Consider the following 6,767-nt stretch of genomic DNA (forward strand, 5'->3'; position numbering starts at 1 on the left):
AAAAAATAATAATTAAAAAAACCCTCCAAACCAAATCGAACAAACAGACTAGCTTATCCTTATGTCTAGGAGGATGTAAAACTTTCAGTCCCAGGAGCTTGTATGTTGTCCCTTAACTCTGCAATACCTTGGCTCTTGGGTCTTGACATTTCACATCCCACAGCCCACTCAAATTGCCGCTAGCATTTGTGGGGCTACACAATGAAATGTGTGATCTGCGACTGATCTGCATAAAAACTAACCTAGAGAGGCAGGTAGATGGTTTAATTTTCGCTATGTTTCCCTACCTTAATGCTGGCACAAGGAACAGGACAGAAAACGGCAACTGGGGGGAGGACGAAACTGTCTATTTTTCTGGCAGTGACAGTTTATGCTGCATTGAAGTTATGAAATTATGATGTAAGGAACACAATCTGCGATGTCATGAGCAGATATCTACAAGAAAATATCTGTATACAAGGAGAAAGATCTTTTAGATTTGATTATTACATAAGTGGATAAAAAAAATACATTCTCTAATTTCCTCACAAATGTCACGCCTAATGCCTGTCATATATTGACATTTTAATGAATGCCTGTCTACCCAAAACATTATTGCAAGCACAGAAAGAATGCTATGCTGTGCAGCCAAAATTAGACAAACTGTTTGAGAGCACGTGTCAGGACAGACAGAAAGGTCTTCCAGGTTCTGGAGACAGTCGGTAAAGTCCTCTGATAGAAAAACTTCCCACAAGCTTGTGGTAGACATGTCAGAACCACAAGAATTTGTGATAATCAGATAAGCAACCAGCTTACTAAAATCTTTTCTTTTTCTTATATTGTCATTACAGGAAAGTCACACTCAGTTTTACAAAACATATTACTTTCTCCAAATGTGACTCCCTACAAACTCCAATATGCTGATTTCAGCTATGCAGACATTTGACATTTCTGAGCTATTTATACATACTGAATAAATCACATTTATAGATGCAGTTTGGATGCAGTTAGTTTGGCAACTAACCAAATTATAATGGTATAATTTAAAAATTGGACTGAAATCATAACTAGAAAAATAATGTAATAAGACTCTAATAAAAGAGTTGATAAATGAACTGTACAAGCTCTTAGAATAACTGAAGGTGAACCAGTCCATCCATCGGTGAAGACATTTGCATAGCTATTGATGAAATTGGCTGTGGGCAGCTCAGTCATCAGAAAATTACTGGCTATGTTTGAAAGACTAAGGTGAAAGACGACTATGGAACCATAAGATAAAGTTCTGTATTTTTCCATATTTAAAAATACATTTTGAGGAAAATGTCTTTTATCCTTAGTTTTCATCTAGTTATAAACTGCCCAACCATTTATACAAAGCAAGAACTAAGGAATTTATGTAATTTAACTGTACAATAATTAGAAGCTTTGAAATGAGTAAAACATTCTGTACTATAGCTATTTTAATCTTGTTTCAGAACTAGATATCTCAGCTGTGCAAGCTACAATATTGATTCATCTGAGACCAGCAATAGTGACACAGAAAATTCTGTTGATCTGATTTCCTTTCCCTCTCACTGCTGCTGACCACAAATATTTTAACCTCCAACAGCCCAGCTGATGAGTGGAAAAAAAAAAAGGTTCTGATATAGAAGCAGTAGTTTCAAAACTGTTGCAAATTTAAGCCTGTAGTTTCCCCTTGAAACTGGACTATATATAAAGAACAACATGAATGTGTAACGGTATGGAGGAACCACAGTCATCACCACCAGACACAGTGTATATCCCACCTACCATATGAACATTGAAGCATCCTTGGACAAAGCCTTCACTGCAAACTGCCATACAGGCATATTAATATGGACGTGTTACCAAGGACTGTCTAATATAAGAGAAGTGCTGATAACTGTAATTTTTTCCTGACCTTGTTTAGTAAGGGATGTAGTAAGCCAGTCTCTTTCTATTCTATTTCTATTCAATAGGGGCATTGACACGCAGCTTGAGGCTGCTTCTTATAACAGCAAAAAATTGGTTTTCTGAAGGGATTTTTTGAGTCTGCAAATGGAACCAACCATCATTCAAAGCAAGTTTTGAAGTGATTTGCTCAATTTCCTGGAATAATTATTTTCAGATGTTAGAGTGACAATTCAGATGTCAGCATTCTACCATTGCTGGCCATTTAGAAGACTCATTCAGCTTCATCTACTTATCTATTTTTGTAGGTCAAAATGAAAGCAATTTGGGGTGACTATAACAGAAATTTTCTTCCCTTCATCAATTTAAAAAGTGAAGTATTGTGAGGAGTGATGTGAAGTGCCACCCTTTTGCTCAGGGTCACCTGGAGCAAATCTACACCAGAAACTTGAAGCACGGCAAAGGCATACAGGGATCTGATTTTTTGATATCACTAGGCTGGCAAAAAGGCAGCTTCATGGCTTTTTTTTTTTCCCCAGTACCATTATTTCAATACTCATAAAATCCATACATCCATACATTCTCTCTTTCTTCCCTCTACTTACAGAAGAAGGACTGATGCAGACCTCAGCTGAAGAGGTGACCAGCTCTATGACTGTACCCACATCATATTAATGAGTAGAAAATGCTGTTCTGACCAGTGATAATGAAAAGGCTAAATCAATACTACTGGAATTCCCATCACCCATTGGCCCAAAGCAGGGAAGAGTGTCATCAGGAGAAGAAGTGATCTTTGGAAGGGTTTCTCTGACCCCACCCCAGGATACAAGATAAGAAGAAAACAAGCTCTTTTGTTAATCCAATTTTACTGTACCTCTGAATGTGGAAACAGATTTCCCAACACATTCCTCAATTGCATGCAAAGAAATTTCACAAAACACTCTAATAATAGTTTGAATGGTGGCATTTCAGCTTTAAAAAGTATGTTAGAAACAATTATACACACCTGTCTTTGCAGCAAGGTATAGAAAAAATAAAAACAGCATCTCCAGAGAGCTTAATCAAAGAAACTGCAGGCAGAAACTGGGCCTACGATAACTTTTAGCCTTGTCTTGACAGATGACATTGGATTCCAATCCCAGCAGTGACATTTCCTAACTGCTGAGATCTTGAAAAAAAGCATTAGAACTACTGTGATGCAGGTGTTCATCTGTGAAATGAGTCTTTTCCAAGAACATCTTCGTGCTTGTACTGCTACTTTGCAGATTACTTAGAAGTGCCCTGGCTGAATGGCTGATGATGTTTACTATCCATCGTGCCTTTCACTACCCTCATTCTAAGAGAAATGCTGTTGTACATGTTAAAGGCTAAACTGCAGTGTTCAGAGGAAATAAAGTACCTTCCTGTTTGAAAGATGCTGCCAGTTCTGCACAAACACAGAGGAAACTGTCAAAACACAATCTACGTGCCAGAGTACAGCTACAAAACACTAAAATCCTCTAGAAAGCAGAAAAGACATGATTCATGAGACAGTTGAAAATTTTACATAAGTGCAAGCTAGAGACTTGAATATGCTTTTACATTTGTAAGAGGTTTATATTTAGAAAAGAAATTTAATTTTAATTTCCTCATATTCAACTAATTCAGTCCCACATTATGACGTCAATTATTTTACCTTTTGTAAGGGAAGGTACAGGGGCTTTGTCTGCTTTGGGGACATTATTCCCTCCCAGTCACACTGATCAGCTTTCTCACACAAAGTCACAGATATTGTATTGTATTGTATTGTATTGTACTGTATTGTATTACGGTCTGTTTCAGGTACATTTCAAGTCCCAATCCTGAAAAAAACCCCATACAAATAAATGAAAACCCCCTCAGATTAATAATATTAATAAACTCAACTTACTTAGTCTTGAAATGAAACCTGGTTTTGCAGGTTCTGTTTTTGCAGGACTGGGTTTTAGTAGGATTCTGCCTCTGCTTACTCTGTAAGTAGACATATATCTCCTTTCTGTCACTTCATTAGGAATGAAAACATATTTGCTAGTGTGATTCAATATAACCCATTTTTGAGATTGTTCAGTATTTAATCTCCATGCAATTGACATTCAATTGTTGTTGACATTTAATTGTATGAATTTCTAAAGATGCCTTTTGTAAAAGGGCTTGCAGTACAGGGCAGTAATATTTAGACCACCCGCCTCACATAACCTCACTTCAGGGCCCCACTGTTCTCACTGGAGAAAAGAGGCTTCCTAGCCTATGTGTTCTGAGTTACTGCACAGTGAGAGAGTTTACTTCTGTTGTTTATACATACAGCCTATTCTGCTTGGCTTATACGTAATTATATCTATATCTATATATTTATATAGATATAGATATATAAACAAACCACAAATCCAACAACAATAACAAAATATGAAGAATTACATTATATACATATTTGTATGTTTGATTTTACTACTAAATAAAATTTGACTGCTTGTATCTGCTGTGTCATGTTGCAAAGAAAGCGTGAAACTATCAGAGAAAGCCATCTTCTGTTTGTCAGATCACAGAATCACAGAATGTTGGGGATTGGAAGGGACCTCAAAAGATCATCTGGTCCAATCCCCCTTCCGGAGCAGAAACACCTAGATGAGGCTACACAGGAATGTGTCCAAGTGGGTTTTGAATGTCTCCAGAGTAGAAGACTCCACAACTTCCCTGAGCAGCCTGTTCCAGTGCTCTGTCACCCTCACTGAGAAGAAGTCCCTTCTCAAATTTAAGTGGAACCTCTTGTGCTCCAGTTTGCACCCACTACCCCTTGTCTTACCTTTGGTTGTCACCAAGAAGAGCCTGGCTCATCCTTGTGACACTCACCCTCTATAAATTTATAAACATTAATGAGGTCACCCCTCAGTTTCCTCTTCTCCAAACTAAAGAGATCCAGCTCCCTCAGCCTTTCCTCATAAGGGAGGTGCTCCACTCCCTTAATCATCTTTGTTGCCCTGGGCTGGACTCTCACCAGCAGTTCCCTGTCCTTCTTGAACTGAGGGGCCCAGAACTGGACACAATATTCCAGACATGGTCTCACCAGGGCAGAGTAGAGGACCTCCCTGGACCTACTAACCACCCCCCTTGTAATACACCCCAGGATGCCATTGGCCTTCTTGGCCACAAGGGCACAGTGCTGGTTCATGGTCATCCTGCTGTCCACCAGGATCCCCAGGTCCCTTTCCCCTACACTGCTCTCTAATAGGTCATTCCCCAACTTATACTGAAACCCAGATGCAAGACTCTACACTTGCCCTTGTTATATTTCATTAAACTTTTCCCTGCCCAACTCTCCAGCCTGTCCAGGTCACGCTGGATGGCAGCACAGCCTTCTGGTGTGTCAGCCACTCCTCCCAGCTTGGTGTCATCAGCAAACTTGCTGACAGTGCACTCTAGTCCTTCATCCAAGTCATTGATGAACGTATTGAATAATAAAGGCCCCTGTAAAGGCCCCCCCTTGAAGCACTTCACTAGATACAGGCCTCCAACTGGACTCTGCCCCACTGACCACGACTCTCTGGCTTCTTTCCTTCAGCCAGTGCACAGTCCACCTCACCACCCGATTGTTCAGACCAGACGCTCCCCTCAGGCTGCATGGGGTACTCGTGAAGCATCCTTGGGATGTTTTTTTCAGCACAGCCCAGACATTCTGGTGAAGAATGAAATGTTTTGGGTGGTCTTTGAGCTGTGGGTGTGCAGTTCTCTCAGGGCTGGAGGGGAGGTTTATTACATGGAAAACGTGTAATTCTGTCCTCTGCTCTCATCAGACACCCAAATCCCAGTCCTCTCTGGCACTCTAAGCATTTTCACACATAATTCTCTCACGTATTAATTTATGGGGCTCCTCCTTGGACTTATACTGCGCTCTGTTTCCCATCCTGTTGCATGGGAGCAAAGACAGCCTTAGGTCTTCATTTGCAAGGCAGTCTGAGGCACAGCATGCTGAAGCTCTGTGATAGTCAGGAACACACCGTATTGGCACAGGAGCACAGCTGTCAGGTCGCAATTCGGGATCTGGGCTCAAGGGGCTTGTCCGTAGGCTCACAGTCACAGCAGCCTCCTGATGATGCTTGTCTTTTGCACGTCTTTTGGGTTTTCTCATGGATAAGTTGTGTTCAAGAGAAGACGTGTGTTGTCTCCTGAGTAACCTTCACGGGGAAGAGCTCTAAGTCCCCCAACCCGTTCTGTCCTACAGGAGAGGACACCATGTATGCCAGATCCCTGGGTGCCAAGAGAAAAGGCTAAGACACCAACTGGCTTCTCCACAGAGCTGTGTGAGGCATTGATCAGATCCTCCCAAAACCCTGAAGCTCCAAACTAGTGGCTATTTATGGTGAACCTAGAACATGAATGAACACTTATGTTGTGGTAAATGGTTTGGAGATCTTAAGGATGTGGTTAGGTTTTGTATAGCTAGGTATTACTAAAGGGTTACTACAGTAGGGTTGAGCCTTACTATAGTAATTTGATACACAGCTTTTCTCAACTGTTTTAGTTTTAACTACATGAATCTTCTGTACGTTGCCAGCATATTTACAAACTACCAAAACAAATCTATCCCAATAGGTCCTCGGCAGGAGTAGCAATGACCTCTGCCTCTGTCTTTCAGGCAAACCTCATAAAAACAGAACTGTTAGATTTAAAAGCTTTAGTGTTTGATTTAAACTAATCATAACATTTACTAAGGCTTAAATAAACAAGACTTCAGAAATTATGACAAAATTCATTACTGCTACCCTCCGTCGGTTTTTAATAGAATGGCTTATTCTAACAAAGAGCCCAAACCAATCAAATGTTAACAGGCAATTACTGCATTCCCCCGCCAGGCCCCGCCTCCT

Source organism: Columba livia, chromosome 4 (assembly GCF_036013475.1).
Source record: "Columba livia isolate bColLiv1 breed racing homer chromosome 4, bColLiv1.pat.W.v2, whole genome shotgun sequence".
Lineage (NCBI taxonomy): Eukaryota > Metazoa > Chordata > Aves > Columbiformes > Columbidae > Columba > Columba livia.